The sequence below is a fragment of the Phodopus roborovskii genome, unplaced genomic scaffold, assembly GCF_943737965.1.
Source record: "Phodopus roborovskii unplaced genomic scaffold, PHOROB, whole genome shotgun sequence".
NCBI classification, from domain to species: Eukaryota; Metazoa; Chordata; class Mammalia; order Rodentia; family Cricetidae; genus Phodopus; species Phodopus roborovskii.
The window spans coordinates 39,057,358-39,085,121 of record NW_026126511.1 but is presented as its reverse complement, the minus strand read 5'-3'; the positions used below and the strand labels follow the sequence as shown (position 1 = coordinate 39,085,121).

The 27,764-nt window shown below is 41.0% G+C and overlaps 1 protein-coding gene across 1 annotated transcript in view; it reads left to right on the top strand.

Moving 5' to 3' along the window:
- The window catches only part of Lcp1 (lymphocyte cytosolic protein 1), a 92,817-nt gene that overhangs the window by 391 nt on the left and 64,662 nt on the right, over positions 1 to 27,764 (top strand). The gene's annotated exons all lie outside the window — the stretch shown is intronic.

The following is a 27,764-nucleotide window of genomic DNA, read 5'->3' as shown; positions in this document are numbered from 1 at the left end:
CTGTTACAGTGGTTGGCTGCGATTGCTGTCTCTGTCGTGATGACAGTGAGTCTGCATGGTCGGTGGTAGATGTAGGGTGTGTGTTTGCCTGTGTGTGCATGCTTCTCTGGAGATCTGAGAACGGAAACTGAGAGAAGAACCTGTTATAGAGATGGGGAAATCCAACTCCCTTATATGTTTCTCTTCTTAAGTAAGGGTGTGGGAATTTTAATAGCACTCTGGGAAATCAGAGACTTCCAGATTAGTTTACTAACCAACTCTTTCCCCTTTTCTCCTTAGGAGTGAGTGTATATTTTGAAACAATGGGAAAAATAATGATATAAAAATAATGATATAAAAAAGAGTCTGGATAATACTGTACACATTGTTGTCCCATGTTAGCATGTGGTTTTGTCATATAGGTTATTTGGTTCCAAATGAGGCACCCTCCCCAAACCATGGGTGTATTCCACTGTGTCGTGTACATTATGCATAGTTTGTAAACTTCAGAAATGTTTCTGTTCATAAGGATAAAGATGCGTGGGCCAATCTCTGAAGCCAGTTCTGTCTTCTTAAAAGCGAAGACCTGCTGGGATTCAGTTTCTATGACTGATGCTTTTAAAATGTATGTTTATTTTTGCATTTATGAAAAACCAAGGTAAGTGCATTTTGTTAATTAAAAAATGCTTTGTCATTCCTTGCAAGTTTCTTCTGGCAACTACCAGGCAGGAACCTAGGGCAGTTAAATATGTAACCTCTGCAATTGTAAATATATTATCTTTGCAACTATTACTATCACTTAGCTCCAACCTCTTAGGGAAATGAGATAGTAATAAAAGTTAAATCCCTGGTTTGATATGTCTTCTATGCTTATGTCAGCTATACTACCACAGCTTACATGTTTTCTGGTGGGAGGGGGGTGATAGATTTTTGAAAGCCCATATTTTATTCAGTTTGGATTACTTTAGCACTTCTTGTGTTTAATTTGTTATGTTTGAAAGTATAGCCACCTCATTCACTCACTTTAAAAAAATAGTACTGTTTTGTCTCTTGGAAATGAGGCTGCTCCCTCCTTGGGTCTAAGGCTCTACTTCACCTGATGTACAGTTCTGTTGGCTGGTTTGCTTGTCCCCTCAGCTTTGCCATTTGTCTGAACCTCTGCTTGTCAGAACAAACTGTAGTGATTTTGCTCTGTCAGTGGGTTGTGTAAAGGTGACTAAGTTCGTGGTGAGCACCAAGGTTATAGGCACTCTACATCATTTTTTTTAACGTTGCTAAAATGAGCTAAAAGTTTTGCACAGTAGGAGAGACTTGAGGACCCCATAAATAATGATATTGATTGTCCTAAGGTTAGAGCATGCTCAGAGAACCTCAGATTGGCCACTAGTGAAAGGATGCGCTGTCGGATAGTGTAATATGTGTTTTAGAGTTCTTCATTATTTTCCTTAGATCTGTCTTGATGGATTGATTGACTGATTGATTTTCCTTTCAAACAGGACAGACATTTGCTAAACAGTTTGGCTGCTATAGATCTCAGCTAACATTTTAGCAATAACTGGAGATACTTGTGTTCCTTTGCTTGGGTTAATTTTAAAGGTCCCTTTAGAGAAGGAATAGTTATTCTCGAGTGCATATTGAGTCTGCATTGAGTCCTAAGGGCACTGAAATGCTTTTTAAAAAAGAGATGTTTTTCTTGACCTGAGTTTACAACTGTTGGTGTTAGACGTTCATACTGAGAATGATTTTCGTTTCTGCCGGTCACCACTGTGTGGCTTTAAAGACATATGTTTATGACAAAGTCTTCATGCTCTACTGGCGAATGGGTTCATGTTTTCTCAGACGCAAATAAAACCTTGCGGGAGAAGCAGTTGTTGCCCTTACCGCTTGCCTCAGTTCAAAGACCAGAGCCTCACCTCTGCTTTGCATTCTGTGGGGCCAGTTGTTTCCTTTTCTGTCTCAAGATGGACGGGACTTCCTTTCCTTTGTTTGAGTTAGAGATCCTGGGATTCAAACCAAAGGAAAACACTGCCAACAAGGAAATGTCATGGGATCGACATTGTATAGTTAAGAAACAGTTCATGTGTATGAAAGAACAGTGCCTATCTGTCCTTGACATTGTGTTTATGAATTCAGCCATTTGTTCTGGAATGATCCACCAGACGCCCACTCTGCACAAGTCACCTTGCTACTCACTAATCCTTAATTAAATATTACTCTGAGACTTTACAATTTGAACGACATAAGTGAAATTTTAGATTATTCCCAAAGCTCTACTTATCTGTAACTACTTGAACTTTTCTTTCTTTCTCTCTCTCTTCTCCAGATTGGTGCCATGTTGCTTGCATAGAGTAGTGTTACTTGTTCAGACTTTCCCAAATCCCAGGAAGAATTTGTGTTTCCTGGCTGCTGGTCATTTTTTGTTGTAGACTAACAAATAGTCTGCAACTACGTAATACCTGCAACTGTTTTTGCACCAGACAAAGTTCTTTCCTTTCTTTATGCTGACTGTGCTCACTGTCTGTCCTGCACGCTCTGGGCTATGGCTTGTCTTGGCCTTAAGTGTGAACCAGACTCGTTATTATTACATGGAAGGCCCTGCTCCACTGGTTTGCTGTTTTATCTTTCTCTGCATTACCTCCTGGTTGGAATTCTAGTGTGTATATCACAGCCAGTCAAAGGCAGTATAGCATAGGTCTGCTTGGTTGGGTTTGAATCCTCCTGTTGCCATTTGTTAGCTTGTTTTTCAGGCCCATTGTCCAGAGCCTGTCCTGCAGTTTCTTCATCTGCAAAACTGGGAGACGTTTGAGAAACATCTGTAATGTGCACGGGCTTCATTGCTTCCGCCCAGAAAGCACCTGTGTGTGGCATTGGGAAATGCTCTGTAATGACTCCATTATAGTGTCAATGGTAGCTCGCCCTCTTTGCTTCTCAACTCTATCATTCCATGTCATTTTCGCTGTCTGGACTGGGCATATGTTTTATTTGTAAGTGAATGAAGACTGCAGGCAGTACAAAGAGTGTGATAATGATGGAGGTGGGCAGAGGTCATGCGGACATCCAGGGCCATGTGGTATTTTGTGCTGAGGACCTTCGGGTCTTTTGCCTCAGCTGGACAACTGCAGCTGTAGCCTCTTTCTCATTACCATGAAGTTGACAGTGACATCACAGTTCTGCTGGATTACGACTACTCTAATGTACTCAGGTCAGAACATTTTTTCTATCACATTTGACAGTAATGAGTGTTCTAGACACTGCTTCTCCGCCTACCTCATGTGACAACCTTCCTTGCTGATACAAGAAGGCTCTTTCTTTTCCCTTGCCAAACATCTCAGGTGAGGTAATTCCTAGCAAAGGAAGAGACATGGTATCCAGGAGCCTGGAGAAAAGAGATGGGGTTTTTTTTTCTTCCCTCCCCTGCATGTCCAAGCAAAGCAGCTTCACCCCTCTGTGTTTAACACCCAGAGTAGACTCTACGGCTATAGAGGGTTGCTTACAACCCATCAAACTATGTTATCTGTGCCTTGAGACTTAGTCTGTGCCCCTAGTTTATACTGGAGTCATGGAAAACTTGCCTGGCCATTGCTGCAGGGCTACCTCCCTCTGGTACATTCCAGAACTCTACCCACACCATTGCTTTTCAGCTCATCCAGAATCAGATCCTAATAGAATAGCTGTGATACACTACTACTCTCCACAGGGGCAGAAACACAGATGGAATGTTCTTGTACTCAGCTCCAACTCCATACCTGGACTCGACACATCACAGAGATTAATTACATCCAGGGCATTTGTCTGGGGGGGGGGGTGAGTGGGAGCGTATCACTTTGCCCAGTTCTTACTGGAAAGAAGAAAGGCCTCTCCTCCACACTTGTTCCGTATGGGTGTTTCCAGTGCATGCTAATGAGGCATGTGATGTGTTCAGTGAAGACTAAAATTGTATAAAGAAGAAAAGTAGCAGTAGAAGGGGCATCGACGACCCTGGTGTTTGGGAAGGATCAAGTGCTGTCCTGGAGCCATGTAAAGGAGAACCAGGGGGTTAATATCCAGCTTAGCTCCGTAAGTACAAATTATTTAGTTAGGGACAGGAAGGACCGGTTTTGGTAGTCTTGTACCATGAGCTGTTGTGATCTTAAAGCCATTCCTAAGGACGGGGTTTGACCCAGGGTGCTTCTCAGAAAGGGTGTTTCCCTTATTTATATCTATTTCCACAGGGAAAGAGTTGTCCAGGAGAGGCGTCTTGGGTAATGCATAGAGACATTAGCCTGATGGGGCTTTGAAAGCCTCAAGAGCTTTCTGTGGCGGAGGCTGGGATTTGTAAAGGAGCTGTTGATAGGCTGTGGCTAAAGGAATAAGGAAACTTGAAAGGAAAGGGCTCCAGAGGAAATGGACTGGAGGCCCTGTCTCCTGTGTGAACGCCAGACTTCTCTTTCACCGTGGGAAGCAAATGCCCAGACATCGACAGACACTTTGATCCCAGGTATCTTGTTTATGTCTCTAACGTAGGAGGGACAGGATTTTGTAGAATTCAGGATGAAGCAAGGGAAATTGGTTCTCTCTGGGGAGGCCACATTGACCTGCCAGGTACAGGCTCAAGATCTTGCCCCGGGAATGGATTTGTGGTTTATTCCAAACAGAGCATGTGTTTCCCACATGTACACTCCTGAAATTTACATGAGAAATACTGGGGAGTCAGTGACAGCATAGTGTTCCCTTCTGCCTCTGTAGAAGGGTGTGGGGAGTAAGTGGAAACTGTTTGTTACCTGCATTGTCTAGAAAGCTCCAAGCAGCTGCTGTTGCTTAACCTCTGTGACCCTGTTTCCTTGCTTCTAAGAGATTTTCCCTGTTCGTGTTCCATGATTCGATCAGTGGTTTCTACCCAAATAATCCTCAACCAATTACTCACAGTGTAAATGAATAATGGTTGAATTTGTTGGAATTTTTCACATCTTCTGATGATGGAGTACAAATGTCTTTATTTCTACTTAAATTTCAAGGAATATACTGGGTGATTTTATGTATTGAATAGTATCTATTGAATTTTGGTGGATGATTGACATGATTTAGTGGCAAAGCCAGGTTTTTATTTTGTAGATGTTGATCACCTCTCCAACTTTCTTGATTTGTAATGGCTAATTGAATTTCCTTGTTGGGAAAAAAAAATATAATCTGAACACGAAGCCACAATGTTTGGCACAAAACACTCCAGGAGATACATAGGTATATGTAGGTATACATACATATATATATATATATATGTGTGTGTGTGTGTGTGTGTGTGTGTGTGTGTGTGTGTATACGTATCAAGTAAATGATGTGCTAAGATCATTGTCTTGTCAGTTCACAGTTTCCTCTTGACATTTTCTTGGGCATCATAAAGTACAAATCATCTTATGTTTTCAATACTGTGCTGATATATTGTTTATGATCTAATAAAGCTGGCTTGGAGCTCAGAATACAAAGCTAGTCATAGCCACAGAGGCTAGACAGTGGTGGCCATACCTTTAATCCCAGGACTCAGGAGACAAAGGCAGATGGATCTCTGTGAGTTCAAGGCCACCCTGGGCTACATGAGAGTGAATTAGTCAAAAACAGAAACAGAGCTCTCACCTTTAATCCCAGCACTAGGGAGGAGGAGACGGGAGTGATGTGGCTGGGCAGAGAGAGATGTTAGGCAGAAGGAGACAGGAACTCAGAGGGTTACAGCCTGAGGACCCATGGATCTCTTCTTTCAGCCTGAAGATTTTGTAGAAGTAAGGTCTCTCTAGTGGCTGGCTGCTTTGCTTCTCTGACCTTCAGGCAAGCTTTATTACATTGTAAACAATATATCACCACACAATTCCAGCTTTGATTTTATAGGCTTAGTGCCTTGATTAGTGGGTCTCAACCCATCAACAGGGGGTCTCATGTCAGGCATCCTACCTATCAATATTAACATTACAATCCATACTCGTAGAAAAATTCAGTTATTAAGTAGCCACGAAAATAATTTTAAGGTTGGGGGTTCCCCACAACATGAGAAACTATATTACAGGCCACAGTGTTAGGAAGGTTGAGAACTGTTGGTCTTGATCCTTATTCTGGCCAGGTATTATTAATGAAACACTGAACTAAGGATTATGAGATTTACACATGTTTATTGTGGAAAAAAAATATACTATGCAGACTCAAGCAAAATTTCATATAATCCTTTCATATGAAACAGCTGTTGATATTTTCAAGTAATATATATATATATATATACATGCACACAAACATATTTATAATAAAAGGCATTTACAAAAATCAAATGTAAAAAGGCACTTCATATTCAAGCATGTGCACATATCTACTTTCATTTTTAATGTAGTCATAATCCTATAACCTGTGATTCCTCTGAAAATATAGGATTTTTCCCAAGTGGCATAAATGTTTTAAAGCTTTTTAAATAAAATATTCCACATTTGTGGTTCCCTCCCCCTCAAATCTCAATTTAAGCTCCTATTAGCTGTGAGTAGGAGTGAGTGCTCATTTTCCTTTACTCCAACTGATGCTGGGAATTAACCAAAATTTTAATTCTCATTACTCTGATATGAGTAATAAAGAATATCAGGGGCTGGAGGGATAGTTCATCTGTTAGAGGCTAGGCTCACAGCCAAAAATAGAGAACGTCAGAGGCCCAAAAATGAACCTCCATCGTCACTCCAAGGGAGGACTTAGTGGGAAGCATCTCCACCCAACAACAATACATTCTGCTTTATGAGCACACGCCTCTAGTTGTTTTTGTTTTGCTTTTACTCTTTTGGGGGCCACCACCAGCTCTGAAATAAGTACAGAGAGGTTTATTCTTTCTTATGAATGCCCGGCCTTCACTTGGTTTATTTCTAGCCAGCTTTTCTTAAATTATCCCATCTACCTTTGCCCCTGGGCTTTCACCTTTCTCCATTCTATATATTTTCTTTCCTTCTCCTCCACTGCTGGTTGTGTGGCTGGGTGGTTGGCCCTGGCGTCGTCTTCTCCTCCTTCTCTCACTCCTCCCTTCTCTCTTCTTCTTCTATTCATCTGCCTGTCAGCCCTGCCAATCCCTCCCCTGCCTAGCTATTGGCTGTTTAGCTCTTTGTTAGACCAATCAGGTGTTTCAGACAGTCAAAATAACACCGTTTCACCGAGTTAAACACATGCAACATAAGAGAATGCAACACATCTTTGCATCATTAAACAAATATCCCACAGCATAAATGAACGTTAACACGTCTTAAAATAATATTTCACAGCATGCATCTGTTAGTGCTTCTCAGGGCTGACTTCACTTGTGACGGCATTTGAGAAACTAGGGTGTAATGGGACCAGAGGATGCGTTTTCTCCTTACACGTCATGAGAAAACTGGTGTGTGCTACACATCCACCCAGCACCGACACACTCTGCTTTGCAAGCACACATTCCTGAGAGCATAGGAACAGTATTCACTATTGATAGGAAGCTTAATGAAGCCTTGAATGGGGAGAATATGAGAAGTCTGAGGATGTGCTTTGTTCTTCAGCTCCAAGAGCCATCTTGGTGAGATACCCATCTTACACTCAGCATCAACACAATGTGTTTCATAAGCTCGTTTTCTTGGCGCCTATTAACACTGTGTTAACTGTGTGACAACATGCTTGTATGAGCCTTGGCTTGGGACAGACTGTCAGCATGTTAGTTAACATGGTACTTGATGGATAACTAGATAACGAACTTAAGCATCCTCTACTGTGCTCATTACTGAATGTTTTGTTGCAAATGGCTTATCTTGGTGCCTTGCCCATTGTTGTATGTATTATATTCCCTAGAGATTGTCAGAGATATTACACATTGTGGGTACCTAAAATGCTTAGTTTTGCTATGTAGCAAAATTCATGTGTGATTTAAGATGAACTTTGTGGGTGCTGTAGTTTGAATAGCTGACACCACTGTTTACTAATAGTATGACTTGAGTAGTTGACACCACTGTTTGCTAATCGTATGACTTGGTTTAACTTATTCAGCACGAAAAGCCTTGTCTTTCACATCTATAAAACTGTGACACCATGGAATTACTCTATATGAAGCTGGGAAAAGTAAATAGGATTTTATTAGAATGAATTGTTACAGTGCCTGGAGCATTGAAAATGCTCATTAGGGGCTGAAGAGATCGCTCAGGGCATAAAGTGCTAGCTGTGCCAGAAGGGAGGTGCACCCAGCTTGTGCAGGAGTTGGAGTGTGCATCTACTACTTCAGTGCTCAGAAGGTAGAGACAAACAGATCCTAAGGGCTTGCTGGCCCACTAACCTAGCTAAACCAGTAAGCTCCCAGTTCAATGAAACAGCCTGTCTCAAAAAACTAAGACCAAGATTGATAGGGGAAGACAGCAGAAGTCAACTCTGTATACTCATGTACGGGCAGCAGCATGTGCAACTGATCATGTATGCATAGCATACACACACACACACACACATACATACACACACACCACATGCAGGTGTGCATGCACACCAAAAAATTTTTAAAATTTTTTAAATTTTTTAAAATTCTAAAAAGAGAAAAAAGTGAAAATACCCAGTAAACTTCAGTTCTTTTTTTCTCAACAAGTCAAGAGGAAGGGCCACGCCCATCGTGGTTATTATTACATAGGGATGAACAGATGACCTTGTTGCTAAGTCACGTGAAAATGGCACACTAACTGGAGGGGAAGTCACATCAGTCCACAGGGTTGTCTAACTTGGATGTGGACTTCCAGGAGGTGGCACTAGAATTGTCCAACTTCCGTAGAAAGGAGAGGTGCGCTCCATGGTTGGCCACAGTCAAAGAATTGAAAAAGAAACACCTGCAGAATGCGTAGGGTCTCCAAACTGAAGCCCTTATTCCAAAACAGGGACAAGACAATGCTCAGCATTGATAAGACAGCGGCGAGGGAAGTTGCCCTCAAAGCTGACAAACAGCATAACACTAGACAAAGTAGACTCCCATGGGTGAGATGCCCATATGAGAACATCAGCAGTTAATGGCATGACTTCCAGATACAGGAAATATTGCTAAGTCCACCTCTAAAAGAGGACTTTTGTTATTGCTGCTGCTGCTGCTAAACATGTCTCAGAAAATAAAATATCAAAGGAACAGGGAATTAGTGGGCAACAGAATTTTTAATAACTCAGCTAATGGGATTTATTTAAGAGGCTTATGTTTATACTCATGTCCACTAAATAGGGATCACACATCTCTTCAATATGCATGAAATATTTACCAAGCTGGATAAGTCCTTGGCCATGGAGTTAATCTCTATGAATCCCAAAGAATACTCACCAAGTACCCAGATTTCCTGGGGAAGAAGCAGGGTGGAGGGAGCTGGAAGTGAAAATGTGGAAGGAACTTCAACATCCATGTACTGGCAAACAGGGGGGCTCTGTGATGTGTGTCGATGCAAAAAACACAGCTCTCACTTAAGAGGTATAAGAGAGCGTTGACTCTACAGCCAAAATGAGTGATCACAGCCCACCAGGAGCACGGATTTCAGTTTCCCCAAATTACATGTTCCAATGTGAAAACAATGTCGTGAAGTTTTATAGCAACAGAACAAAGAAAGCTACAAATCAAGAGACTTTTCATATACATTGGTGGAAGCATCAGAGGTTGGTTACAGCCAAGCAGAGAAATCTCAGCTCTGGGCCCCAGATGTTATCTGACAGTATTCTTTGCCCTTTGATGTTGGGAATCTACAGTTCAGTGAGTTAATTCATTCCAAATGGGTTTTTATCTGCTACCCACAGGATGTTAGGTACGATTTTATCTGTCAGTCTCAGGATGTTAGGTCCACCACAGAAGTGGGCAAGGAATGGCTACTTAGGGGGTCTGAAGACAGATAACCTGCGGTTAAGCTCTGGACCTATGACATGCCAACCTCTCCATGTCACCCAAGTCCTAATCATAGCCTTTGCAGCCACAGCAGCTTTCTTCCAGAATTTGCATTCATAGTTCCCCCTGTTAGACAAGTATCACATTTTGTGCATGGGGGCACAGGCACATGTATTTCCTGTTAAATATTGTAGTGTGTCTGACATAACTAGGAAGGCTCATCCCTAGGATCTGATGTAGATGAAGCTGAGTAGTAGGCAAGGCAGAAATCTTCAGGAGAGAGGAACAGCTGGTATGGCCATTAAGAAAGAAACTTCTAGATTGTATCAAAACTCTAAGCCACCATGATCCAGATCTGAGTTTTTTCTTTTCTTTTGTCATTCCATATCTGGCATAACTTTTACATGTGGCATATAGTGTGCTGGATAGTTTTATGTCAACTTGACATAAGCTAGAGTTATTTTGGAAGAAGGAACCTCATTTGAGAAAATGCTCCACCAGCATTGGCCTGTGGGCAAGTCTGTAGGACATTTTCCCCTCTTATTAAAAATAGACTCTTTTCTTATACAATGTGTCCCGATTACAGTTTCCCTTCCCTCTGCTCCTTCCATTTCCTCCCCACCTCCCTTCCCATCTGGATTCACTCCCTTTTTGTCTCTCATGAAAAAGAACAGGCTTCGAAGAGGAAAAAAATAACAAAGTCAACAAAAGAAAAAGAGGTCAAAAGAAGGCACTAGAATCAGAGACCAACTTGCTCACCCATTCAGGAGTCCCACAAAACACTAAACTGAAAGCTATGATATATACACAGAGGACCTGGTACAGGCACCCATGCTGGCCTTTGCTGCGTCAGTCTCTGTGAGTTCCTGATTTACAGGAACTTGTTCTCCTGGTGTCTTCCACTCCTACACTCTTTGCCTCCTCTTCCTTTGGTTTCCCAGAGATCTGGGAGGTGGGACTTGATGAAGACATTCCATTTAGAGCTATGTATTCCAAGATCTCTCTGCATAATGTCTGGCTGTGGATCTCTGTATTTGTTCCTATCTGCTGCACAGGAAGCTTCTCTAATGATGGCTGGACAAGGTGCTGGTCTGTCGGTACAGCAGAGTGTCATTAAGGGTCATTTTATTGTTTCTTCTGTTTTTAGACTAGTAGTATTTGTTTTACCCTAGGTCTCCGGGCTATCTAGTCTCTGGTTCTCGATCACCCAAGCAGGGTAGGGTATGGGTCCCATCTTGTGGAGTGGGCCTTATGTCAAATCAGACATTGATTCGTTACGCCCACAACATTGATGCCACCATTGCCCTAGCATACTTTTCAGGCAGCACAGATTGTAGATCTAAAGTTTTGTGGCTGAGTTAGTGTTTATGTTTCCTTTCTGGTAATCTGTAAAGTATCTTCCTGTATTGAAGACCCTAGAACTTAGGGTGAAGGTGGTATGTAGGCACACGCTCGACCTCTGTACATCCAATGACTTGTGTGGGTGCTGTCTCCAGCAATGGGGCCATGCTGTCAGTTTGTGGAGAGCAACCTGTTCTCTGGCAGCAGCCTGGATTGTTTGAGAATTTCCATGAGATTCCTTTGACCAACAACTCAATTGAATACAACCCAGCCCTGGTACTTAAAACTTTGTTTGGTGACAAGAGATGGCCAATTGGGGCTGCATCTCCTCCATTTCTTGGGGACCTCATTAAGATCGCCTTCATAGTTTAGGAAGTTTCCACGGCACCAGCTTTCCCTACCACCTCTCAAATGTCCCTCAGTTCTAGCTGTTTCTCCTTGTGTTCCCTCCTTCAACCCTCTCTCCCACCCTCTTCCCCGCCTGACCCTCCCATTTACTCACATCCTTCCACCCCCAGTCCACCAGCAAAATCTTGACTGACGATTGGTTGATGTGGGAGGGCCCAGATCACTGTGGGCAGTGCCACCCTGGACTAGTGGTCCTGGATGCCATAAGAAATCTGGTTGAGGAAGTCATGGGGAACAAGCCTCTGCATTAGTTCCTGCCTCCAAGTTACTGGCCTGAATGAGTTTCTGCCTTGACTTCTCTCAGTAATGGCATGTTATCTGAAAGCTGGGATAAACAAAACTCCTTCCTCCCCAAATTGATTTTGGGATTTGTGTTTTATCACAGCAATACAAATTCTAAGACACATACTATTAGCACTTCCTTTTTGTTTGCAAAATACAGCTATTATTTAATTAATTTTAAAGTCCTGCCTAACTGAACTGTATGACACCTTAAATATTAATCAAGAAAAATTAGCACTTAGGGTATAAACACCATGAATGTCACTTTATTGGAGACTGATGGCTTCGGTATAATTTAGGTAAGAAGATTTAACTTAAATTTTCTATTATGTCTAGCTAAAGCAAACAGAGTTAGAGATACTTTGTTAAGGATGGCCATGTTATAGAATGCTTGAAAGGGCTGAAGTTGCCAGGTAGTGGTACACCTTTAATCTCAGCATTTGGGAAGCAAAGGCAGGCAGATCTCTGTGAGTGCTAGGCCACCCTGGTCTACAAAGTGAGTCCCAGGACAGTCAGGGCTAAATAGAGAGACCTTGTCTCCAAAAACCAAACACACACACATACACACCCACACACAAAGCAAGAAAGGAGAAAGTACTGAAAGAACTGAAGTTGTTTTGTCTTAACATTTTTAACACTAATAAAAATATGTTTCCATACATATGTATATTTAGAAAAATTTATTCATTTCAGCTGTAAGAATTTGGATTTTAAAATGCAAATAACCCATAATAGAATTTCATTTGGAAGACTTAAAATGTAAATTTTATCAATTTAAAAGCTGGGTTTATTAATCAAAATTAAATAATAAGAAAAAAATATTTTTACTAAGACAGTGAAAATACTGGAATCTTTCAAACATGAAAACGAGTTTTGAGTAAATTGAGGGTTCTGGGCAGTAAACAATCATAATAACAAACATAATTAATGAGAGAAAAATAATATTCTTATTTATAACTTCACCAAAACCAAGATCATCATTATTTTATCATCTAGGGATGTACCAAGTAAAATATTAAATACAAGTGAATTTTAAGGTATCAAATTATAAAAGGATTTAAGAAACACAGAAAAAATGAGGAAAAGGCTTGGTTACTTGTGGCGCTCGCTTATCAGTGGAGTCACAGGTGAGTATCATCTGGCATTTCTGAAAACTCACCCGAGTATGCTCCAGATGAAGTGGATGTGTTTGATGTGAGGCTCATTGTCTGCGGCCGGGAGTGGGTTAGAAGGACCTAGATACATCTTTTTCCTCCAGTCAGCATGGAACCTTTGAAGTAACACGGTTTTTTTCTTCTACTTACATTTATATCCATGCACACGTACATTCAAAGCAATCTAAAAGCAGTGAATGTGTCATCGTTTTAATCCTTGAACTATAGAGTTTGGTGCTTCGGCAGTTATCCGATGGGGATAACTGCACCTGGCACTGGAGTAATTGTCTCTTAAAATTGATATATATCCTCCAGCAGTAGGGGATATGTTGTAGATCCAGAACTAAGATAAAGATCAAGGAGATAGCGTCTTGCCCAAAACTGAGTAATTATGCATAGCTTGATGTTTAAATGCAAGACTTAAAAAGATTAAATTCATGTAAACTGTTTTAAAGAAAGAAAAGATCTAAGACCATTACTCATCTCTCTTTGTTTCATTTAAGTGGTTGTGTTGATTGAATATACTCTCTTTGACTTTTGCTAATATTGTCCCTTTAATTTGTAAATTGGAAATATGGTCAATGCTAGCTTGTTGGGATGGTTTCCTTTAAAATCTTAGTTTTACTGTGAGCCAAAAGGAAACTGAGCTAGGTTAACAATTTTAGTTTACATGAACACTAATGAACCAATTTGGTAAGGAGTGAATGATTAAAAAAAAAAAAAAACTAAGCACATGTAGAACATGCATATATATATATATATACACACACACACACACACACACACACACACACACACAGAAGGAAGATTTTTTAAAAACCAAGATTTTTGGCTATTATTGTTTATTTGTATTATATCTCCTGTGATCCTTACTGTAAAAAGAAAACTTGACACAAAGATCTTTAGTAAACATATGTATCCATTATTTCACATGTAATCCAGCTTTAAATAAAAACATTTACCAGTTTTTTTTTTATATTGAAGTTTTGAAAAAGTAGTTACTGAATGTTTGTTCCTCATGACCTTTATATAAATGAAATAAATTTGTAATTAATTTATGTTTATTAGGAACATTTTCGGAAGGAAATTCTTATCAAAATCTATTATATAACATTAAATTTTATAGCTTAATGAAGTCTTTCTGATCTTATGAATGTTTTAATATAAATGAAGTGTTTTAAGATTTTATGAAATAGACCCAAAGATATCATTTTAATCAGATGTTCAGAGTACCCAGGTTTGTGACACAGTCTGTATTTATCAGGTCTTTGTGGGGTTTTTGTTTTTTGTTTTTTCATTTTTTTCAAGACACCATTTCTCTGTGTAGCCCTGGCTGTCATGGAAATCACTCTGTAGACCAGGCTGACCTCGAGCTCACAGAGATCCACCTACCTCTGCCTCCCAAGTGCGGGAATTAAAGGCGAGTACACCATTACCACCTGGCTTCATCAGGCCTTTTAGTAAATCATCAAAATATTCACATTTGTAAATCTGAATGTGTATATTATAATGGGGCATTTCAAAAAATTTTAAATAACTCTAGCACACAGTAAAAAAATGAATAAAAATAACTGACATGGTTACAAGTTGTTAGCTTTTTGACACAAACAACATATGAAAACATTGTGGTTTTTGTTTGTTTTGTTTTTGTTTGTTTGTTTTAAGTAGTAAGTTTGTATCCCTGTCTCTTTAAGATGTGAGAAAGCCTTAGTAGCACAAAAGATAAAAAGGTTAAGTTTGTCATGTGGGCTTAAGGTAATGTTTTCCCCTCTTTATAAGAGCTAAATACCTAAAGGGGAGATGCTGTTACTGACGAAAATGCTTTTCTCAACATTGTTTTAGGCCAAAGGTTTTCTTTCTTTTTTTCTTCACTCTTTTGAATTATAGTGAAGCTACATCATATTTTCCATGCTTATGCTTGTATGCATAAAGAGATAAAAGAAGTGTACTTTGCTTTGTTTTGTTATTGCTTTTGTTGTTGTGTTGTGTTTTGGCCAGGCATTACCTTCTATCCCACTATAGGTCGGAGTATAGTTCCCTTCCTAGACCTCTTGGATTGGGCAGCCCAGGCCTGCTCCATACAGCCATTCCTCCAACATTTGGTCATGACAGATGCTTAGGTGGCCACCTTTTGTAACCCTCTCATCAAATGAGAACATATAGAGCTAAACTGATTTATTTTAGTCTTAAAAGTGTTAGCAGTCAGCCCAATCTCCAGCATATCATAGGGAAAAGAAGTAAGGAAAATGATTTTGTGGTTGGGGTCACCACAACATGAGGGACTGTATTAAAGGGTCACAGCACTGAGTTGGTTGAGAACCATTGGCTTATGGGAAGGAGAAATAGCTCCCCACAATCCTTAGCAGCCTGAGGAATTCTTTAAAGCTTCAAGGACCTCAAGTCAGGTCAAACTGATTTGGGGTTTCAATGTCGAAAGGAATTTTAGAACAATATAATAAAGATAACGTAATGTAAAAGAATAGAGGCACTTTAGGGAAAAATACGACAGCTCCAAGTATGAGTGCAGCTCCTCAAGGGAATTTTCAAGGGGGGCCTTTTTTAATGTATCATGGAATTTCTCTCTCTCTCTTTCTCTCTCCTTCTCTCCCTCCCTCCCTCCCCCAACCCCATTTTTATCTTAAAACAGGCCATAATCTTCCTTTGACATAGAGTTTTGTCCTGCTAGGAGATAGAGAATTAAGAGTCAAGGTCAGAGAGTTTCTCCATTAGGGGTTTATTCTCAGAATTTATCTCTAGTTCTGATACAATCTCTAAATTTTTTAAAACTGTATTCATTTTCAGTATTTCATTTTAACTCACACACAGTTTGTAGAGCTCTTATTAACTTTTATAAATTATCAACTTTATAATCTACCCCACCTTTAATATCCTTTCCTTGTCTATTGTTTTATTGCCTAAGACTTTTTTTTTTTTTTTAAAGCACAAAATACCAGTCTTGGAAGATCAGATGTTCCCCGTTGAGGGAAAGATAAAGCAATGATAGGCTTTGGTTTGATTTCCCCATTTTTCCAATACTTGCAAGTTGGAAATCTATAATTATCACAAAGCCATCTGGAGCCCTGGATGAGGGTTTATCTCCAAAAGCTTCCTACTTTTTTTTTTTTTTTCCTGAAAGATTCTAAGCCTCTATATGGCTGCTGGGTATGTAGGTTTGGATCAGGTTTTTGTGCTGCTCTGACATGGGTTTTCTCAGCAGTCACTCAGATCCTGGCTTCTCCCAGAGTCCCCCGTGTGAGCCTCCATGTTTACAGAAGTTCCAGGATGCTCAAGACACTGGGGGAATCACACCCCTGTCTTCCCAGATGACCAAACCAAGTCATTCCTGGCTCAGGAATGGAGTATGTCTGTTGGGTGGCTGCAAACTATGGGGAGTTTCTCCTGGCAACTCCACAGTGTTGGGGTGTAGGGAACAAGTGCCACTTAGCAAAATGTTTCGAGCAAGAGCAGCCATAGAAAAATGGAGAATTTGACATCTGAAGAGTGTCAGGAGACAGCCAAATGATAGTATGTCAAAATGTTGCAAAAGCAGAGAAAACGAAGACAAGGGAAAGCATTGACCAGAATGCCTTCAAAGGTAAGCAGCAGCTGAAAACAAGCTCAGCAGTCAGAATCCGGAATGCCTCTGGAGATCTGAAAGCAAACAGACAAAAAGCCAGAACAAATTTCTAGGCCAAAATGCTTCCGAAGCAAACAAACCAAGTAGATACCTTAAACCAAATATTGGGGGTGGGGGGAAGCAAAAACAAAAACAAAGCAAAACAGAGAAGTGTCAACCAAACAGAACCCTTAAATAATTAGCTCAGAAGAAACAAAGGTCCATTGACCAAAGCAAAGGTGAGCTGATAGAGCCCTGAAAGAAGTCATCACAGTATACCTGTGGACATAACGCTGGACAGCTTGGGCTCAGTGGGCCTATCACATTACCTCGCTCCCATCCAGGTTTCCCCTCCTGTGGAAAATGGATTATTCTTGGAGCCCCACATTGGATGCTATAACTGTTGATGAGAAAACACAACTCACTTCAAATGGCATAGGGATAAATTTATACTGGAGCCAAATATGAAAAAGCCTGACCCAGGAACACAGTTCTTCCAGTGTAGAAGTCGGTTCGTGAAGTTTTTATAGTAACAGAACAAAGTTATAAATCAAGACGATTTGCAAATACAGCGGTGAAAACATCAGATGTGTGTTCTAGCCAACTAGAGAAACTGCATCTATCCATCTCAGAGGCTATCTTAAACCATTCTTAGCCCTTTGGCAAAATAATAATGATAAAGATAATGATAATGATAATAATAGGGCTTTGTTAATGCATCACAAAGGTTTTTATCTGTTAGTCATAGGAGAGAAAGTCTGGTTTATAGATGAACAGGAAATGGCTATTTAAGTGGCTAAAGCTAGCCTGAGATGACGTCTAAGTAGGTTCTGGACCTGTGACATTCCAACCCCTCCACATCACTGAAGTTATAATCAGTCAGGCAGGCAAAGTCTTTTCAGGGTTCCTGCCCACACAGATACTCCAGCCTTCCTGGAGAGTGGACCTGAGATGTAAGTGCAGAAGGAGAGCCAGGGCACGAGCAGTCAGGGTGTGGCCCTGGGGAGTATTCAGAACCGAGGCAGCCATCTGGTTGTCATACTTTTTAAGGGCTAATGAGAAAAGCGCAGGCTCTAAGGAAATGACGACTTAATGCCAAGTGAAGGCACAGTGACATCACTGAAATTCTCAGTTCAGAGACAGCAGGGGAAGGGCTGGCCTGGCACAGAGGAACAGATAGCTTAGGCGACTGTTCAGACCCCTGGGCCTCAGACCGGCATCAGGGCATGTCAGCGTTTATGTCTGCTTCTGCAGCAGAAATTGGTGATGGCTCCAGATATCTGAGACGCCCCCATGTGTTTACTCATTGGAGAAACTCGAGTGTAGTTGATTCTCCCAGCCTGAGGCTTGCGGAGGATAAAACACAGAACTGTAAGAACACCGTGTGAGAATCCAGCTGTTCAGGCCACAGTACCTGCTGTAACACTGTGACTCTCTGGCTAAGGGACTTCCAGGTGTCAAGGGTTTTCACCCAAGGAAGTGAGCTTATATCCTGCTCCCTACTTCCTGCCTCTTGACCAGGAATCAGAGTCAGGACGCAGACTCTGCTGTGAAACCACACCGTGCTCAGAAAGGTATGAGGGGAGACCCTCTTCTGTCACATGGGTCCTGCCCTCCTCCCTTCAGAGCCCCCACCAGGCTGTCTATGATGTTAGTAACTCTTCTATTAAACTCTTGAACCTTATGGTCCATCTCAGTGTCCAAGATCTTTCGAGAACAACACTGGATAAGCTGTTATAATAAAAGTAGTGCTGTAGCTAAGTCACCGCATTGAGGACTCTCCTCCAGTTCCGCCTTTACCTCTTGCAGCTGCGCTATGACGTAAGCACTGCTCGTATTTCCTCTTTTGCTGATAAGGAAGCTGGACGTAAGAAGCCTCAAGAAGCCCATCCAGCTGCATGGTGGATGATGCCTAGAATCCCAGCACTCTGGAAACCCAAGCAGTAGGGTTACCAAATTGAGAGCAGCCTCAAAAAAGCACGGAAAACAAAGGGAGTTGGGGAGAGCTTTCCCTAAGTCACTAGAACCATAAATAAACTCAGGGATGGGGTTGGGCCACAAGTCATTGTCACTCCAGAGCATCAGTTTCCTAGACCAGCCTGCCTTGGCTGAACGGATCGTAATTTACCAATTTAGTTTGAGGCTGTCTTGATTTGTCACGCCCACGCCTTCCTTCTCCTTCATTTCCTTGGAAGTACGTGACTGAAGGACCTGTTAAAATCCAGTTGGAAAAAGTTAATTAGGCACATCTTACACAAGAAAGCTCGTCTCTACTTTCACGTGTGAAGCCTGAACTTTTCGTAGGCTCCCTGGGATGTCTTCATTAGATATTTGGTGCCCTTCTGTGCTCTGTGTCACTTGTCCCACATCAGGTACTCGGGTTTGGGACCAGAGAGTGGTCCAATAAGTACTTGTTGGGTGAATGCAAGTCTGTTTCGCTTATGAGTAGGTCTGACTCGGGAAGTCTGTTTTCTAGGCCGTCTGTCCACTGAGCTTCAGTGACTAAAGTGGGCTCTCAGAAGTATGTCCATTAGAGAGAGGTATGAGTCAGTCCTGTGAAACTTCAAAATGTCTGCTTTTCCCCTTTGAAGTCTGTCTAAGAGATTAATGTTTGGTGAAGCCAAGTGAATAGCAATTCTTTTTTTTTTTTTTTTTTTGGTTTTTGAGAAAGGGTTTCTCTGTGGCTTTGGAGGCTGTCCTGGAACTAGTCCTGTAGACCTGGTGGACTCTAATTCAAAGAGATCAGCCTGCCTCTGCCTCCCAAGTGCTGAGATTAAAAGGCATGTACCACCATTGTCCAGATATTCTTTTAAGTACCTTTACACCCTTTTGAAATGATTTCAAAATTAAAATTTAAAGAGGAGAACATGGACCTGTAATAGCTAGCCTCAGATACTCTACAGCCAGTGGCTAGTCAGGTCTGTGCTTTCTTTGCTTCACCAGTCAGCAGCTCGGTGGAGGCTGATTCCTTCTCCTCTGTGAGATCTGTGTGGAGTAGACCAACCAGCACCAGTGACTGGCTTTTCCTGACCCCATTCTCTTCAACTCCATCCTTCACTGCCACCATCATCAGCCTTGACAGTGAACAGCACACTCCCTTTGGGGGCCATTTTACACACACACACACACACACACACACAGAGAGAGAGAGAGAGAGAGAGAGAGAGAGAGAGAGAGAGAGGCAGAGTAGATCTGTTTGGTCCATAAGGCTGGATGTCTCAGCTGATCTGCAAGATACATTAGAATTCCGAAGAAGTAGGTTCCAATGCCAGTGAAGAGATGGACTTGCTAGGGAGGAGAGAACAAACAGACAAAGGGCAAAAGCTTCCCTCTTCTATATTCTTGTATATATAGGCTTCCAGTAGAAGGTGCAGCCCAGAATATATCTGGATTAAAGATCTGAATTAAATAAAGGCATGTTTTCCTACCTCAAAGAAACATGTTTGTTTGAATGTGTGTTATATATATGTGTGTGTGTCATATATAATATTTATTTATATATGCATATATGTATATATGTGTGTGTTTATTCCACATAGAGAAAGCATGTGTTATTTGTCTTTTTAATATAGCTTATTTTATACTGAATACGCAATTATCCATTTCCGAAAATGGTGCCATTTACAGTTAAATCAATTCTATTACATACGTATTTCTTTACCTGGTCATCTATTGATGGACCTCTAAGCTGGTTTATATGTTGGCCACTGTGAATAATGCTGTACTTAGCACGGGTAATGTGCATTCCTCAGAGTGTATACACAGGAATGCTTAGCTCAGTCATGCTTTAGGGCTATGATTGGTTGTTTTTGAGTATCTTCCATGCTTATTCCTATATCGGTAGCATTGTTCACATTTGTAGCAATAGTGAATATGAACTTCTGTTTTCTTATATCTTATATATTGTGGCAATCTGTTTTCTTGATGGTAGCCATTCTACCTGTTTTTTGGGGGAGGAGATGAAAACTCAATGTAGCTTTCATTTGCATTCCTGTCATGGCTGAGGAAGCTGAAGCTGTTTTCATTTCTTTATTGCCCATTTGTTTGTTTGTTTGGTTGGTTGGGTTTTTCAAGACAGGATTTCTCTGTGTAGTCATGGCTATTCTAGAACTAGCTCTGTAGATCTGTAGACCAGGCTGGTCTTGAACTCACGGAATTCTGCCTGCCTCTGTTTCCAGAGTGCTGGGATTAAAGGTGTGCGCCACCACTGCCCAGCCTCCGTTCGTGCTTCTTTTTGAGAATCATCTATTCGGTTCATTTGCCCATTTATTGGCTGGATGCTTTTTGGGGATTTGTTTCTCTGGGTTTTAGTTCTTTGAGTTCTTTATGGCTGTTAATCCCCTGTCAAATGTACAATTGGCTGAAGTTTTCCTTCTGTTCTGTATGCTGTCTGTTCACTTTGCTGGCATTGTCTTTGCTCTGAAGAAAGTTATTTATTTTTCACATGCAATCTCATTTGCCAGCTGTCTCGATCTGTCTCAATTACCTATGCTCATATCTTAAAATGCTTTCCTTTAGATGTTTGGAGTTTCAGTCTTCCACTACAGTCTCCGGTCCTTTCAAACTGACTTTTTTCCCCCCAATGTTTCATTCTTTTAAATATGGATACCCAGTTTTCCCAGTGCCATTTATTAAAGAGACTGCCTGCTCTCCAGTGTGCGTTTGTGACAGCTTTGTCGACAATTAGATGGCTGTAGCTGTGTGCGTTTATTTCTGGCTCCTCTTCTATTCTATGTGTGGGTTTCTGCCATTACCTTGTTGTTTTTGTTACTATGCCCTATGGTATGATTTGAAATCAAGTATTGTGACAGCTCCCATATTGTTCTTCTTGATTAGAGTTGATTTGGCTATTGGGGTCTTTTGTGCTTCTGTGTGAGTTTTGGTACTATTCTTCTGGCTCTGTAAAGAGTACCTTTGGGGGTTTGATGGGATTGCATTCAGTCTGTAGATTGCCTTTAATAACTGTATTAGTTACTCTCTAGAGTAACAGAACTGATATATGTATATGGAGTCTCTCTCTTTCTCTCCGTGTGTGTGTGTGTGTGTGTGTGTGTGATTTATTAGAATGGTTTATAGCTAAATCTTTTTCTGAGGATCTCACGAATGGACTTTTTCTTGATTTCTTTTTGGGAAGGCTTATTAATGGTATATAGAAAAGCTAGTTATATTTGGTAGGAGTGGTTTTATTCAACCCTGTTACTCTTCTGAAAGTGTTCATCAGATTTAACAGTTTCCTGGTGACATTAATGGGATCTTTTAAACATGGAATCACATCGTTTCAAACACAGATATTTTGACTTCTTTCCTATTTCTCTTATTTGAGAGGTATGAGAACGTGGGGGTTGGGTTTACACATGCACATTGGGCACATTCGAAGGCAGAAGACAACCTCGGGTGTTGGTCCTAACTTTCCACCTTGCTTAAGACAGGACCTCGGTTGTTTGCCTCTGCACATGCCAGGCTAGCTGGCCCCAGGCTTCCAGCAGTTTCCTGTGTCACCTTAAGTCCTCCCAGCAGAGCTCAGTGTAGACGCAGACAATGGTGTTGCTACATCAGCGTCACATGGGTTCTGAAGATCCAAACTCAGGCCACCAGGCTTGCACAGCAAATGATTTACCATGGGATCTTCTCCCTAATGCCTTCCTTTCCCATTTGTATCATTTCATTTCTTTCTCTTGTCTCATTGATCTAGCTGGGACTTCAAGTGCTATGTTTAATGAGGTCTAGAGGGTAGATGGTCTCATATTTTTCTTGATTTTAAGAGAAATTCTTTTGCCTTTTCCCCACTTAGTAAAATGTTAGCTATAGATTTGTTTTATATATATAGTCTTTATTATGCTGACATATGTTTTATTCCTAGTTTCTTCAGGATTTTTATTATGAAAGAACATTTAATTAGTAAAATGCCTTTTCTGGGTCTAATGAGGTTAATAGTGTGGTTTCTGTCCTACCTTCCTTGAATATCTGAAATGAAACAAATTTGGTCATGGTGAATGAATGCCCTTTGTAACATATTGTTGGAATATATATATATGAATTCTTGTGTCCAAATTCCCCAGCAAAATTAGGCTATGGTATTCTTTTTGTTGTTGTGCTTGGATCTGGCTTTTGTTTCACAGACTTACATTTGGTAATCTCCCTCCCCTTTCTGTTTTATAAGACAGTTTAAGGCACACTGGTGAAAGCTCTTCTTTGAGTGTCTGGAAGAGTTTGACAGTGAGTCTGCATGACGTTCCTGGCCTTTTCTTGGACTCCTTACTACTCTTTCAACCTTAGTGTTCATTATAGACCTGTATAAGTTATTCCCATTCTCTGGGCTTAATTTTTGTAGGACATACACATGTATGTAGGAATTCAACCATTTTGTTTAGGTCTTCCAGCATTTAAAGAATATGTTTTCAGTCTTCCATAACGATCTTTGGAAACCTGTTGGTATCTATGAGATGCCCTTTGTTCATCTTTTAATTTCGAAACTTCTCTCTGCTTCTTTTCGTTGGTTTGCCTAAGAATTTGTAGAGTCTGCTTATTCTCATCAAAAGCAAGCTCATTGTTTTATTGACCCCTTTCAGTCTCCATTTAATTAACTTCTGCCCAAATCTTTATTGTCTCTTTCTGGCTTTGCATTTGTCTGTTCTTGTTTTTCTAAGGCCTTGAGGTACATCACTGAGTTACTTATCTGAGAGCACTGACTTTTAAGGTAAGTGCTCATGGCTATAAACCCCTTTTAGAACTGCCTTTGCTTGAAACAATTGTAATTCCCTTCAGAGCCGAAGAGATTGCTCCGTGGTTAGGGACAGGTACTGCTCTTTCAGAGGAGCTGAGTTCAATTCCCAACACTTATGTTGAGCAACTCACCACCACCTTTAATTTGAGCTCCAGGGAGACCCTGTGTCTTTGGCCTCTCTAGGTGCTGCACCCATGTACACAGATGTGCATGGGTGTGTATAATTAAAAATAAAATAAGTCTGTTTATTAAAGTGTGTTGTTCAGTCTCTAGGTATTTGAATACCTTATTTGGTTTTTCTTTCTCTTGCCTTCTAGTTTCATTTCTGTCTGATATGGTAAGATACGGTAAAATATTTTGATTTTTCTGTATTTGTTAAAGTTTGCTTTCTGGCCTAAAATATGATTCATCACAAAGAAAAGTTTCTTCAACTTCTGAGAAGCGTGTGGTTTTTTGCATCTTTTTGTTAGAATGTTCTGCAGATGCCCATTAAGACCATTTAGTCTGTTGTAGTTGAACTCTGAAGCAGCTTTGTTGGCTTTTAGTCTGGAAGTTCTATATGCTGATGGGGACTGAGGTCATCCATCTTTCATTAGGAGCTATCTATCCTCTAATTGATAATTGGTATTTGTTTTGTGACATTGGAAGACCCAGAGACAGATATTGGAATTCCAGCTGAAGATCGTATGAGCAAAGCAGCCAGCCACTAGCTCTTACTGCTACCCCAGACTGAAAACTACTTGCTTACTGAATATGCAGGAGACTGACAGAAATAAGGAAACCATGTCATATGAACCAGCTTGAAGCTGCACTGATATCTTTGACCTAATACGTGGAGGGATCGCTGATTCATATCTCTATTTAAAGAATGGAGAACATGACCAGAGATGTCCCTAAAGTCCAGCTGCAGGGAACCAGAGAAGACAAAGATTTAATACAATGGTATCTGTTAAGACATCTGTTGTGGGGATCTAATAGACGTAAAGTAAATCCTACTTGAGATTCAAGAGTGTGATGCATATATGCCTGTGGAGGCCGGAGGACAACCTCAGATGTCTTTCTCAGGTTACCATCTGCAGCTTTGTTGTTTTGTTTTGTTTTGAGATATGTTCTCTTACCTGCAGGAAGCTCTCTAAGTAGTCTGGCTGGCCGGCCAGCAAGCTCATCCACCTGCCTCCCTGCCCCAGTGCTTGGATTGCAAGCACATACCACTGGGCCTTTTATCTTTATGGGGTCCTGGGGATTGAACTCAGGTCGATCCTTGTGTTTGCAAGGGGAGAGCGCTTGACCGACTCAGCTACCTCCCAGCTCCCTCCTATGTCATAAGAAGAAGAGACTGCATGAACTTAATGACAGCGTGAAACCCTGAAGGTTTAATGTAAATCATTCTACAAAATCCACATGTAGCTAAAACTGAGCAGAAAGAAGGACTGCGTGTAAAACATGTTACTGGTTTTTATTTTAACAGGGGTAGCCCTGTAACAGAGGTGGGGTTTTATTTTCCTCTTCCAAATACATGCAAATTTAATTACAGAAGGGCACTGCCTTGCCCAGATCTAGTGCCCTCTAGAGTCAGTGTTGGTGCCCAAAAAAAAAAAAAAAAAAAAAAAAAAAAATCTTCTAATTCCAGATCTTTGCCTATGTTTCCAAATATTTTCATCAGTTTATTTAATTTCTTACTTTTTAAGTTTGCTAAAAGGAGTACGACTTTACGTGTTTACTCTTCCACTAAAATATCTGAGTCACACTTTGATTTTCAGTCGGTTTATCTTCAAACCTTTAAATGCTTGGTTGGTGACTGGGAGAGTCACAAATACCCCAGCAGTATCAGATCTGCTTACAAAGGAGGAGGAGGTCTAGCATTCCCAGGGTGGGACCTGCAGGAGGGTAGAGGTCTAGCATTCCCAGGGTGGGACCTGCAGGAGGGTAGCATGCATTCCTTCCAGCTGCATCTGTTCCCATGCCTGTCAGGGACAATGGGTCCGAAAATGTCAGTGAGTGTCTCGGGACTTGTCATAAGTCACAGGTATGTGCACTACTGGCTTTTGAAATAGTGGCAACCTGCATCATATGCTGGGTTTCACTTCTGAATACTTAGGAATACTGTTGCAATAACACTTTTATGGGCTTGACATTTTATAGAAAAATCCAATCCACAGCTGCGAATAGCCCTTTTCCTTCCATGATCTACTTGACAATAACAACTATAATTAGCTATTATTGCCATCCCTTATCAGTTAAAGATGGTAAAATTAGCATTTCAGGGATGTAAAGTTAACCTTTATGTGGTAACTGCCTATATAAATTCTGTGAAAGGCCTATCACACTCCAAGAAGGAAGTTTAGCTTGATATTTAAAACATCTAATTACATTAGCTCTTTGGTTTAGCTTGTGAATGTCATGTTGTATAGAGAACTAATTTACCTTCTCATCTAATCAAAATAGGGATTGAATTTGTCTGTATGAAAAGCACATTAGGTGCTGTGTGAGGATGCAGTTCCTGGGCTGCAGAATCCAAGTTTCCGCTGGGAGATGATGGCAGTAGTGTTTGTATCTGCTGGCCTTCTTCTGAAATGTCCACTCCGTCCTCTCGTTTTCTGGTCAGTATCTAAACACGCCTCAAGCACAGCCACACACCATCCTACTCACCTGTTCTCTATTTATTTATTTAGACAGAGTCTCTCAATATGTACCTCTGGCTGTCCTGGAACCTGATTCCATAGACCAAGCTGCCCTTGAACTCACAGAGGTCCACCTGCCTCTGCCTCCCAAATGCTGGGATTAAAGGTGTGAGGTTCTAGGCAGTCTGCAGCGTTCACCTGGCATGCGTGTGAATGCTAGGGGATTTGAACTCCTGCTCTTGCGTGTTCACAAGTGCTTTACCCACTGAGTCGGTCCTCTTTTGTTCCTTACCTGACAAAATGTTGGTCTGGGGAGGTGGCTTAGTGGGTAAAGTACTTACTGTACAGTCATGAAGACCCAAGTTCACCCTCCTCCCAGTACTCATGAAAAAGCCAGGTGTGATGGTATGTATGCACCTGTAATCCCAAAGCTGGGTAGATGGAGGTAGGATTCTACAGGTTTGACCACTCTGGCCTACTGGACAAGGACAAGTTCTATGCTCAGTGACCTGCCTTGTTCCCCACAAATACGTTGCAAACTAAAGGAAGACACTAAATTTAACCTCTAATCTCTAAACACTCACTCACTCACACACTCACACACACACACACACACACACACACACACACACACACACACACACAAACCCATGACATATGGTGTATATATCTCATCTCACAGACTTACTGTTTTTTATAATGCAATATTGAAATGCAGTTTTCAAGTATATGAAACATTAAGTATAGTCACCATGATGTACAACAGACCTCTAGAATTTATTCCTCCATCTAAATTTTATATCATTTGACTAGCATCTCCCCTATTGTTCTTAATGGCTCTTTGCTTCTGTAAGTTCAACTTTTTAAGATTCTATATATGAATGACAGGCACCGTGAAGTATGTGCCTTTCCATGCATGTCTGGCTTATTTCATTTAACTTAATATCGCCCATATCGATCCAAGTTGTTTCAAGTGACAAATTTCCATTCTTTTGAAGGATGTGTAGCATTCTGCTGTATGTATATGCCCACAACTTCTTAATTTGTCACTAAGGTTGAGAACACAACCTGGTTCCTGTCAGTAGCGTTTCAATGTGCATGGATGTGTAGATCTCACTCCCAAACTCTGGTTTTCATTCCTTTGGCCATCTACCCAGAACAATGATTGTGGGTCATATGGTAGATCTGTTTTTAACTTTTTAAAGGAACTTCCATACAGTTTCCCATAATTGCCCAACTAATTTACATTCCTACCAAGAGTATGCAAGTGTTCCCCTTTCTCCACATCCTCCCCAGCCCTCACCCTCTTCTGATACTTTTACAGTAGTCATGGTAACAGACATGTGATGACCTATTAGTGTGGCTTCAGTTGCATGTCTTCTACTATGCAATACTGCTTGGCCCCCTGCCACTCACGTCTTTTTAGTGCTCTGCATATATCTCTACCATAGTGTTTAACATGAGGTATTAGAACTTTAGTTAGTGTGTGTGGTAACCTTCAATTTACCTTTGAATTCATGAATCAGTCTTTTAGTCCTGTTTTTGGAGTCCCTGGAACACAGTATGTTTGAAGTAAAAGCTCAATTACTACATAAATGCCACAACCTTAATAGTTTTAGATTTGACCTGAGTGGGGTAAAGGGGAAAAAGAACATGACAGATACCAGTTTAAAAAAAAAAAAAGCTTTGCATGAAGCTGCAGGCACACCAGTAGCAGCCCAGAAACACAGTACAAAAGAGGAGGCAGGTTATGGAGTCTTGGCAGGAGGTCTTCCTAGGGAATAGTCTCAGGCTGCAA